Source organism: Alexandromys fortis, unplaced genomic scaffold, assembly GCF_014885135.2.
Source record: "Alexandromys fortis isolate MF-2015 unplaced genomic scaffold, M_Fortis_MF-2015_v1.1 scaffold_41, whole genome shotgun sequence".
Taxonomy (NCBI): Eukaryota; Metazoa; Chordata; class Mammalia; order Rodentia; family Cricetidae; genus Alexandromys; species Alexandromys fortis.
The window spans coordinates 12,219,815-12,232,431 of NW_026067923.1; positions in this window are offsets into that span (position 1 = coordinate 12,219,815).

Genomic DNA, 12,617 nt, shown 5'->3' on the forward strand with positions numbered 1-12,617 from the left:
ATTGACCTATTGATTTAGAGGACAAGACAGAAAATCCATTTATTTGCCAAGTTCTTAGTTTCTGTGTTAGAAGAATCCCCATGGTATCGATTAGCTGCTTCCGCCTCCCGCTGCTGTGCCTCAGGAGGCAGAGTTTTTAAGTAAAGATTAATGTCAAATGTGACTTTTAGGTTCTAATTAATGCAATGATCACTGAAACCAATATCGTAAATAAAGATTTTCTATCACACAGCCTTATGGGAGAGGATGTTGACTTTGCCGGTTAGCCTTACATCTCTGATGAAGTCATTTCCTTGCCCCCTAGTCACTTCCGGCTGCTTCTGAGTCTTGCCCATGCCACTGAGAGGGGAAGGAGCATCCCTGTCTAGGTGCTTCATTCTCGGTTGTGCGCTTCATGGTGGGTAAATATTGTGTAGCTTATTTCCTGGCAAGCATTTGAGAAGAATCGACCCAGCTTCCATACTGCAGGCTCTCTTCCCATCCCCTCCAGGAAACCCCACATCTTGCTCTTGAATGCTCTCAAAACGATAAGTAGATCAAGCCCCAATGTCATAACCCTCCTAGAGAGACGGCACCCATGTAACTGGAGCCCCACGGGGCACAGCAGCCACTCTCCATTGAAATATGTTTCCTATTCTGTTTTAAATTTTTACGTAGATTTAATCATTTGGAACTTTTATTTACTTTTATCAGAAAATATAAATCCCGTCAATCTGTTAAAACACTTTCTTCTTTTCAGAGTATTCTTAGATTTGTTAAGGAAAGAAGAAGGAGCTTCCCAGGGAGGAATACCCTTCCCGCCTTTTCCTTTCCTCGAGTCTCAAGTCTAGGCTGGCCTCAGACTTGCTAGTCGTTAGAGCTGGTCTCAAATTCCTAATCCTCCAGCCTCTACTTCTTAAGTTCTGGGATTCTAGACATGTACCATTATGCCTTGTTTGAGGTAGAGCTAGGAATCAAGGGCTTCCTGTATGCCGGCAACGCGACCCTCATCAATTTGGGTGTCTTTGCTTAAAACATGGGACATCACCCGCTATCTATTGTCATTGTGCACTCATAGCCCGTCCATTTTAAGTAAGCCACATAATAAAGCCTTCGTCCACAGGCCAGTTTCTCAGATTGTAGGTTTTTATTTCATATAAAGTCACACAACTGAATATGGGAGCTGAAAATAATGGGCAATTACAAATTTTTCCTAAACATACAACAGCCAAATACTAGTACCAGATCAAATGTGTAGCGAATCACAGGCTCTCCGATGATGCTTCCCTGTCATACAGCTTCCTGCAGCCTTGGCTCCGAACACGTGATGTGTCTGAGTTTCCCCTGCGCATGCCACCTTGGCAGCCCAAGCCTGCAACACTGCCTGAAAACCTCAGCTCAGATTCTTAACTCAGATACTGAGTGGGATGAGTTTCAGTGTTTTTACTATACGTACAAAGTTTTCTGTGCTTACGTAAATATAAGGGCTTAATTATGAAAAACATACACTCGTAATGTTACCCTACTGTCCTTTCTTATCATCATGTATAAAATTAGAATGTCTTTGGAGTGTTTTGTGCTAGAAAGTTTGATTTTAAGAATTGTTTGTTGAGCCACTAAACTTGCCTTTCATAATTGCCTTGTCCTGGTTAGTTTTTTTTTTTTTTTCTTTTCAACTTAACACAAACCTTGAGGAATCTTAACAGAAATGCCTCCATTAGATTGGCCTAAAGCAATGTCTATGGAGACGTTTTATTGACTAATGATGGACTTGGGAGGGCCCAGCTCACTGTAGACGGTACCACCTCTTGGCAGGCGGTTCTAGGTGGTATAAGAAAGCAGACTGAGCAAGCCAAGTAGAGTGAGCCAGTGAACAGCACCCCTCCATGGCTTCTGCTTCAGCTCCTACCCCAGGTGTTTGATTGAGTTCCTGCCCCAACCTCCCTCAATAAGAGACTGAACTTGAGAGTTATATGATGTAATAAACCCATTCCTCCCCAGGTTACTTTGGTCATGATGTTTATCATAGCAATAGACGACAAACTAATACAAACCCTAACCATGCATAGCCACTCTGGTGACGGTCAGGTGAGATGTCCGAAATCAGGTCTTGATCCATTAGAGGGCAATCTACCTGTCATATTCTTTCAAGTAAGGGGCAAATGTTACAAACGTTTCAAATATGTAATCACCTCTTATGGTACCTTCCGGTGGTGGAGCAGGGAGTGGGACTTGGCTCCTGGTGTGGAGATAACCGTCTCAGCCAGTTGCTGGCACAGTTCTCCTTCTTTGTTCTGAGCTCTGAGGGCTTCAGCTTTCTCTTTGTGGTCACGGACAGTACTCCTTCTTGCTAGTGCACATGGACACATGCCGCCACTTCACCAGTGGACTCTCAGGAACCATTCCAGACCTGGTCACCCTCATTCTTCCCTCCGAGACCCCAGGAAACCCCTCTCTGTCCCATCACTTGAAAAATGATCCCATAAGTGATTGTATATATCAAAGTGTATATAATAAGGGCTCTGGGAGACTGAACATGTTCAAGGGACTGTGTGGGAAGCAAGTTGCTGGTTTCTAGGTTTGCTGAAGGGTCAAGCTGAGGTCAGTATGAAACTATAACTTGATCATGAGTTTCTTAGAAGTGAAGGAAAGGTGGTTCTGGGTCACATACCACATATATCGTAGGAAGGAATTGGCTTCATGTGTCCAGGAGTAAATCTCTTGGGGTAATAGGATATTCTTTCATGTGAGAATTAGCTTTCAAACCAGGTCTAAAGTGTCCTTACGGTCTGGGCTAAGGTGATATCTCAGTGGCTGAGGGCTGGAGCTGGGATTCTCAGAATCCACATGAATGCCAGGTGGGAGTGGCAGCCTACCCACCTGTGATTCACACCAGGCGGGAGTGACTGCCCTCCTGTGATTCACACCAGGTGGGAGTGACTGCCCTCCTGTGATTCACACCAGGTGGGAGTGGCAGCCCACCTGTGATTCACACCAGGTGGGAGTGGCTGCCCTCCTGTGATTCACACCAGGTGGGACTGGCAGCCCACCTGTGATTCACACAGGTGAGAGTGGCAGCCCACCTGTGATTACATCTTCAGATTGAAGAAGAGAATCCTCAGTCTGGGTCACAAAGGTAGCCATGACAGCAAGCTCTGGGTTTGGTTAAGAGAACCTGCTTCTTTGAGAAAGGTAGACGACTGATTTGGAATGGTTCCTGATGTTAACCTTTGGCCTCCACAAGCATGCAGGTTTTGGTGGGGGCCTCTGCCTGTATGTGTCCATCTACATGAAAAATGGCAAAAGAAAAACAAAGATTTGAAAATTTGAAATTACACAGGTGAATCCTTTTGGGATGTTGTCCGTTTGGTCACCAGAGCTCATCATGTAGTCTGTCCAGTGGGGACACTTAGTTTTAAATAGATGTTGACTTTGGGGCAATGGACTTCCTTTTCACACAGACATTTTGACACTCACTCCCACTGAAACTGACGATACATCTTTAAATGTAAGAACATTTTCCGTGCCCCCCCCCCACAAGACAAGTACATATTGGTCTCATTCTTTGTAATCCAATTGTTTAAGAGTCAGATTCGCCATTGACAAGGCTGTGATCTGGCTCCACGTCATATAAGCAGTAATCACCTGCTCTGCGTGGCAGGTTGAAATTATCTTAAATACTTCGAAATAGTCCTCTGTTTTATGACTGGGTAAATTTTTCTTAACAGCCTTCTTTCATCTGTAGTATTTCATAGAAATGTAACTTAAAATGCAAACATCTCAGCCCATTAAAGTAGGTCTGCCCATTGACAGGGCAAAATAATCACTTTCTTTAATCTTCAAAGCGGCTGTTCCCAGGCATTAATTGCCATGTCAGTTACCGTCCTTGGAACAGTACCACTGGACAAAGACACACATTTTAATTTGTTTGTTGCGTCTGGTCCTATTATGCTTGATAGCCAGCCATGGTCTTCAGAAGGGTCTCAGCGGCAGTGGGGGGCTGGCATTGTGTGAAGTGTGATGGCTTCAAATGCGACACTTGGAGAATAATTGCATTGGGGCACTGCTCCTTTGAAACAGAAGGCTTTCTCAGCTGAATTCATCAGCTTTTCAGTGAGAGCGCGGAACTCAGCACTCTTTCCTGTGTGTGGACGTGTTTGCTTCTGAAGTCAGGTGACGGTGGGGAGCTTTGTGGCACTAGCTGGCTGGCCTTGACAATCCACCGACAATTCTAAGGAAATACCTGGTAACGTACATACTGCCTCGTCAGCACATTCCCCTCCCATTTTTCTTCATTACGGTTTTAAACACCATTCCCAAAAGCAAAGACGTTATTTCTCAAGAAAATGTTGTTCCAGTTGTTTTCGTACAAAATTATGTAAGAGGGATAAACTCATACTTACCTGAACTTTAAGAAAATGCTGCAGAATTGAGTAATTGCTGACTAGATACATAATTTCATAGCTTCTGTTATGTAATTGCAGAATGGCTATTCTTTTCCAGCCTGTGGGCTAGACTCTAGGGATGTGAATCAAGCAAAGCATCTTCCTGCCCTACAACCCCAAAAGCTGGGAGGGGAAAGCCTTCCTGAAGATGAGTTGCGATGCAGCTGCAGCCAGTCTGGGAATGTTGCCTATGCCTGGGCTTCCTGCTGCTAATCGGCTCCCCTCGGAAAGTCTGAGGATTGCTTTATTGACAGATTCCCTCAGTCAGAGTTCAAACCTAGGAAACATTGACTGTCTCTTGACCCTACGGATCAGGGACATTTATCACCAGAAGTCCAGAGACTTAGCAGGAGAAGTGGAAATTTGTGACCCCCCTTCACTCATGGTCTCCAGTCCATTTAGACATTTTAGCAAAAGCAGTCACACTATCCACCTCAGTGATCAGAAGAGTTTATGATTTCTAAGATAAATATGAAAGAAAAGGAAAATATTTGAATATTTCAAGGGAGATAGGTTGGCTGTTCTGTGACCTGGGACTTTAGAGTCATTTGGTGGAGGAAGTTTCTGCAGAGGACATTCTTGGAAGGCCTTAGTGCGCTCAATAGAAAAAGGTGGGATAAACAGAGGGGTGGAGGGTTGACCTGAATGTGCCAGCTAAGGTTTAGCAGAAGCACACCTTGGGTGCAGTTCTCCTTCAAAGTTAATGGAGTGTTAACTGAGGGCTGTGTGTGTGTGTGTGTGTATTCTTGATCATGGCTTCTGCCAACCAAGTCACTGAGGTATCAGAGAGGGAATGGGAGAGAGAGTCCTCGACACGGGCCCTGCAGAAAAACTCAGAGTGAGGACAGGTCTGCCCAGAGGTTGATCTTAACAGAAAGAGAATGTTTCTGGTCTGGTTACGTTAATACGGCTTTATGTAGGTTGGTAAGAAGGAAGTGTTACTGACAGAATTGATGTTCTGGAAGTTGTCGCAGGGCTGTCCAGAGATGACAGGGAGCTTTTGTGATGGAGCTAACAGGTGACTGGAGCTGACGGATGGGACAGGGTCTGGATACAAAAGACAGCTTTGAGGAAGCTTAAGCACCTGAAAACAGACCGACGGAAATGCTCGCAATCTCTCTTTGCGCTGGTCCTCTTGGCAGAGCCTCATCCCAGCAGTGACAAGAATACGAAATTTCTTGTTTGTTTGAAAAGTAATGTTGAACTTTCATAAACTATTTTAGCACGCATTAATCACGTGGGATAGAAATGTTAGGCTTCTTTATAACATTTTCATACACGTGTATAATGTCTTTTGGTCGTATCTACCCCCATCATCCTCTCGTTCCCTTCCCTACCTGCTCATTGTACCTCGCCCCAGCAAGTCTCTCTTTTATTTTCATGTACTTTTTGGGGGTGACCCATGAGTTTAATTATGATGGCTTATAAGAGCACAATGATTTATAGGCCCACGGGGAATTTATCAGTGGAGAAAATGTCTCTCTCTGCCCCCAGCTACAGACAGCTGCTAGTGCTATTCAGAAGGTTGGGCCTGGCAATCCCTCCCGTCTTGTGAGTCTTGTCATGTAATCAGAGCTTCTGTGGAGTCAAGAGCAGAGAAGTCAGACCTGGGAGATGGGATTCCACAGCAGGCTACACCTTCTTCTGACTCTGAATTCTTCCTGATCCATTTTCCTCACACTGTCTGATCTTAGAGGAGGGCAGTACAGTGTGGGAGCCCACAGAAGTGGACCCATTTCACCTTGACTAGAGGTCAGAGTTCAGGCCTATTCTGCTCCTTCAAGGTGATATGACAGGAGCTTTGACCTAAGGTGTGGCTACTAACAGCATGTTTTCCCCTACGTCTAATTACTTGGCGTTTTGGGTATTAAAAAGGTAATTACTTTGTCTGTCCTTTGTATCTTGGTAAAGGAGTCTTTTGCCTTCCCCTTCCGTTCTGAAGGAGTCTTTTGCCTTCCCCTTCCGTTCTGATTGGGGTTTATAAAGGCTATGAGAAATAAACGTGAGGCGAACCTCTGTATTTACTGAATGCCCTCCTGACTGTCTATTGCTCTTGTCTATTTCTTCCTCAATCCTCACTCTTCCCCCACGCACAGATGGACATGTCAGGCTGGGTCTGACAATACAGGTGTTCCCTTACAGCTGGGCATTCAACAGTCACTGATCCTCAGCCCTTTGACAATGGCAGAACTTTAAATCCTGTATAGTATTCATTTCTCATCCAGGTGATGAAGGTCCATCAACTTTATGGTGCTGGGGTGATCAGTAAACAGCTGCCCAATCAGTCCCTTAGCCACGGTAGCTCTTTGTCCTAAGGCTCCAGGATCTTAGCTGAGCAGGTTGTTGTTATATGCAAAATCGAGGGTGGAGAGATTGAACTCAACAGAAATTACCCAGGCGCTGTTCTTTGACTACCAGTAGACAATTCCTTCCTTGGGCCTTACGTTAAAGAGAACTTTTGTAGTCATGATTTCATTAGGTTTTCATGGGAACTTTCACAGTTTGTATCTAGACTGTTCCCCAAAGCCCATGTGGAAAAGGCTTAGTGACTACCTTGGGGTTATTAGGAACATCTGGAGACATGAAGAGGCCAAGCGTAGTGGGACCCCTCCCCCCTTCCTTCTCTGTCATTTGTTTCCTGGACAGGAGGTGAACAACTTTGTTCTCCTTCACTCGGTACTGCAATGTGCTGGCTTCTCACAGCCCCGGAGTATCGGGGTCAGCCTGTCATGCGGGAAACCAGAACAGATCTTTTCTCTAGCTTATCTCAAGCACGTGGGACCCTGACGGAAAGGTTACTAACCCAGGAACCTAGCAGTCCTTGTCAAAATCTCTTCTTCCCAGAGGCTGGCCACAGAGGCCCAAAGTATGGATAAACGGTGGCGGTGGGCGAGAAGGCAGAGGAGCTGCAGCAGGAAGTCCGTATCTAAGGCCCCGGGGAGGGAAGGTGAGAAGGAGCAGCTGGGGGTCCCGAATGAGCCAAATGAAACCTGTCAACTGGTGCTGAGTTCAGAAAGGTGGCAGGGGATCTTGGAAGGACAGATGCATAGACAGTATTCGGAGAGGAAGACCTCACCTGCGAGTGGGTGGAGCTGTGAGGATCGGAGCACTCTCAGTTAGTAGGCAAGAGACTCCAGGGCCTCATAGGCAGTTGAGACGGAAGAGATTTTACAATTCTCACAGTAGCGAGTAAAACTGAAGTTTGTCTTGGCTCTGGAAGATCCCACGCCAAAGCTGCTTTCAGTGTTAGAGGACCTTTTAAGATATAGAACTCATGGATGAAATTCTAAAAAAGGCATCTCTTAATTCTCAAAGTACAATTTTGCAAGTATTTAAATATAAGATTTTTAATTACACAGTTACCATGTTGTGTCTTTTAAGTAAAATGTGCTTATAAATTTCATTTGTGAGCCTTCGATAATATATTGTAATTGGGACTGTGCAAATATAAAAATTCAAGTTAATAATGTATATGCAAATTTATAATTAGAGTATTCACAAATCCTCTTCATTTCTTACATTCTCTCTTAAAATCTGTTTTTTAAATTCTTTTTAAACAACAACAACAACAACAAACCCCAGGGTTTTACTATGTAGCTCTGGCTCTCCTGGAACTCACAGAGATTTACCTGCCTCTCTGACTATTGAGTGTTTTTAATAAGGGCGTATCCCAGTATGCCTCACACAATACCTGTCTTTACACGGAACAGTTGAGGCTTTTGAAAAATCTCAAGTTGCATTTAGGAAACAGATGTAGCAATCTGAAGAAGGTCGAGGGCACAGTCTCGGACGCGAACATGTGATTGTAGCAGTTTGTACATATTTATCTCAATAAACTTGAACTGTAATTTTCTTAGGGCTGGTGAATCAAGTAAAGGTGTTTCCTGCGCCAGCCTGCCTACCTAGATCCAATCCTCAGAACCCTCCTAAGAGTGGAGAGAGAGGACCAGCTCCACAGACTGGTCCTCTGACCTCCTGTGGACTGGGCACCCAGTCACCCACATGGGACATGCACATTTAAATAAATACGTAAATCAGAGTCATTTAAAAATACAATTAAAATCAAAACATCCTTGTGAACCTTTTGAAGACAGAGTACTCCTGTGTCTTTGGCCACTGTCCATACTTTGTTGGTAATAGTCACCCACTCAGAAAATGGGCACTTAGCATGTGGCATTGTTCCTCCTCATAAGGTACCAATGATAAAGTTGGCGCCCTCTAAAGTTCACCCTTGGGAACCAGTGAGTGTATTGGGCGTACTTATAGAGCATGGTTCGGGGGTTACAGTCAGGTGCATGGGTGTAAAGTACCAGCCCTGGAAAGCCTGTACCCAACACGGATGATGGCTTCCCCATAGCCACACAGACGGAGCCCCTCTTAGTCTGTCTTCTTCAGCCTATCTGCTCCAGCCTCTCCCTGAGATCCCCACGGTCATGTGTGTTTAGGACAGAGTTGCATACAGATGGCTGAGAGGAATAGCTGGTTACTCAGCTGAGGTCGCCAATGACCCTTCCCAACCCCTTCTTTTATGAGGGGATGTCAACAGTTAGCATGCTAAGTCATGTTAGATGCTTGCCAGCAGACACAACTGATAGGTAGGTGTAGTGGCTCTTGCCTCTGAAAGCCGAACTCTTTCCTACCACACAGACACTCTTAAAGCTGAAAAGAAAAGTCTTTAATGCCAACCCTTGCACAGGTATGCCGCTCGTCACTTGGCTGTTTCCAGCTCTTGGCTATCATCAGCAATACTGTTGTGAACATCCATGCGCAAGTTTTTGTGTTGACATGCCTCTAATGTTTAACCCACTGTAGTATCAACATATAAACCATAGTCTCATGTAAATACGTTAACTCATGATACTAAATTTTACCATTTAGATAATTTCTGGCACGTGTGAAGATCTGGCCACAATCCATCCTGAAGCAAAAGTCACCTCAACTGTATGAAAATTAGAAACAAATGACTTATAGACAAAATGCAGCGAGGTCAGACAGCAGACAGGAGGTGTAATGTGTTCGCTCAGGAAGGGAAGGGATGGAAGGAAATACAGGTAGTCACAGTGCCAAGTAATTAAAAGCTCAACCAGCGCACTCTGTCAGGGTCCAGGGCCCAGGAATGCCTAGCTCTACTATTGGGGATCCAGTTCAACTCTGAGCTCCCCTTTCTTTTACGGTGTAGTAGCTTTCTCCACTCATCTACTGCTGGAGAATTTGGGGTCCATGGCAACCCTTCTTGCATTTTTCCTTTCTTTTGGGTCCAAGATGGCAGTTTGAAAATTTGTAAAAACGTTATGAGCTTTTATATGTGTCATAACCATGGAGAAGTCGCTTTTTACAGGGTGCCCTCCACATTTTTTTCCTAGTTTGTCTCCTCATTTTTCTTGGTTTAGGCCATGAAGGCAGAGGGACTTGAAGTCAGTCACTTGGTTTCTTTGTAGAGCCTTTTTTTGCAATGTGCGACTAAGGGCTCTGACCTCTTGCTGTTCTGGGGCTTTAGCTAATGTTTATACATTCAGACATGCAGACTTTTCTCCTTTAACAGCGAATAAATTAAATTTTAGCAAATTTTGCAATCTGGAAAAGCTGAAAAATTTCCCAAACCATCAAATCCTGGTTTCTTTTTTGTTTAATAGCATTTTCCCTCAATCTGCCAGCAACTTACTGATGATGATGTAGGCTTTTCCAAGGTGACACACTATCTCTGCCATGCTCCCATCCCTTCTGAGGCATCACCTGCAGAACACTGAGATTCACATGCTGTGAAACAATCTTTGCACTCTGTAAATACGCATCACTCTCATTGGTTAATACAGAGCAGACTGGCCTAGGGCTGGGCAGGAGAGATCTAGGGATCTGAGCTCAGGGGGTCAGGCATGAAGAGGAGGTACTTTACCCACTGACCCATCTTCTCAATCCACAATTTCCTAGAATTTCTAAAAAGTATTTATTTATTTATTATGTATACAATGTTCTGTCTGTGTGTGTGTGCCTGCAGGCCAGAAGAGGGCACCAGACCCCATTACAGATGGTTGTGAGCCACCATGTGGTTGCTGGGAATTGAACTCAGGACCTTTGGAAGAGCAGGACAATGCTCTTAACCTCTGAGCCATCTCTCCAGCCCCTCCTAGATTTTTTAAATGAAAAATTAGGTGGTTAATTTGAGACCATTTTGTTGAATTAATAGGAGCGGCGGGGTACAGGTAATACAGTACTGCCTTTGTCCTGCCCAGTCTAAACCTTAACTGCGCTGTTATTTTGGCAATTACGGTAGTTCCTGCCTGAGGTCAGCACAGTTCAGCAGGAGCAGCCGCTCCTGCCTCAGAGCCATTTGGTGCCCCTGAACCATTCACAGTTCCAGGCACACAGCAAGTCCACATTGGAGCCACAATCAGCAGTTTAATTCTGAGACTGAGCGTGCAGCACAGAAACTCTTTTCATCCAAGTTACAGCAAAATCTGACACGCAGAGCACTGCATGTCTCTGTATGGCGGCAGGAATCCACCATGCTTTTCTGCCTGCCTAAGCCTGATTCAGCCTTCTGCCCAGGTGCAGGCGGGGAGCGCTGAGCCATCAGCACGGTCTCAGAGCACTCTCCTCCGATCCCAAGCGGGAACACAAACATCCAGTCCCATAATTTTTTTTGTTTGTTTTAAATTAAGCTCTCTCAGGTTTTTAAGTGGATTTAGCCCATCACATCTGAGCGCCACTCTGTTGAAATAGGAACGGCAGGGCTGCGTCCCCGGCACCCAGCTGCCCACATGGCTAGCTTATGCCCAGAAATAATTACACGGAAACTGTATTCTTTTAAACACTGCCTGGCCTGGCTAGTTCCAGTTTCTTATTGGCTAGCTCTTACATATTAATCTAACCCATTTCTAATATTCTGTGTAACCCATGAGGTGGCTTACCAGGGAGGATCTTAACCTGCATCTCTCTGGCGTGGGAGAATCATGGCGACTCTCTGACTCAGCTTTTTTCTCCCAGCATTCTCTTCTGTTTACTCCACCCACCTATGTTCTAACCAATAAAATGGCCAAGGCAGTTTCTTATTATAATTAACCAATGTCCTTCCTCCATCACCATTTCAAGGACTGTAGGGTGTCTCAGTTGTAAGCTGCTCTCTGGGCATTGCCTCCAAGGCAGCTGTATGCTGTACTATGTTGAGATTTTATTCTCATTAACTGTAGAGAATTTCCCATAATTTCCTTTTGGAGTTATTCTTTGCTTATTTTTGAGCATGTTGCAGAACTTTTGTGTTTTTCTAAATATCTTAAAATTTCTTCTGTTAGTGATTACAAATATTATTCCTTTGTAAACAGGAAGCATACTTAGCATGAAATCATCCTATTTAATGTACTGGGACTTGTCTTGTCTGACACATGGACTCTTCTTCAGAATGTGTATTCTGCTCCTGCTGAGTGAAGTGCTTTGCATGTCAGCTTATGCTTTTGCTCCAGCTCCAATTTCCTTGTTGATCTTCTATCATGTTGTTTGGGTCTCTGTTTTTGCTTTTCTATTTTTCTCCTTATGTTTTTATTTTATATATCTTAAGGATCTGGTAGGTATACGTATATAGGTGTAGGTGTAGATGTGTGTGTGTGTGTGTGTTCATAAGTGTCTTGCTTGGTGGTTTGATATTTGTTCTTCACCATATGCTTTTGAGTTATTTCATTATTAGTTATCTTGGGAAGACACAATTAACATCTTAAAATAGTCCAGTTCAAGGTAGCATGGACTAATTTTAATAGTAAACAAAAGTTTACTCTGATATTACTTGTCCTCACTTTCTGTCTTAGATACTTCGTGCTATAAACACAACTCTGTGCATTATAATCTACCAATATAGTTTTATAATTACTGCTTTACTTATTTGTCTCCTAAATCAGGTATATGAAAATATCTATAGATAAAATCCATACATATGATTTTTTAAATTTTGTAAATTTTTAATCTTTGATGATCTTTATTTCTCCATGTGGATATAAGTTACTATCTTGTTTCTTTTTAGTTCAGCACAAAATGTTACTACTGACAAATTATCTGATTTTGTTTATGTGATGTTAAACAAAAGAAATTCTGGTACTTGTTAAAATGATAAAGACTTTATTCAAGACTATTCCAATAGAGCCAATGTTGCTGCAATAGGAATTTAACCTTATGATTTATTTAAAACTGATTTGATGTCTATGCACA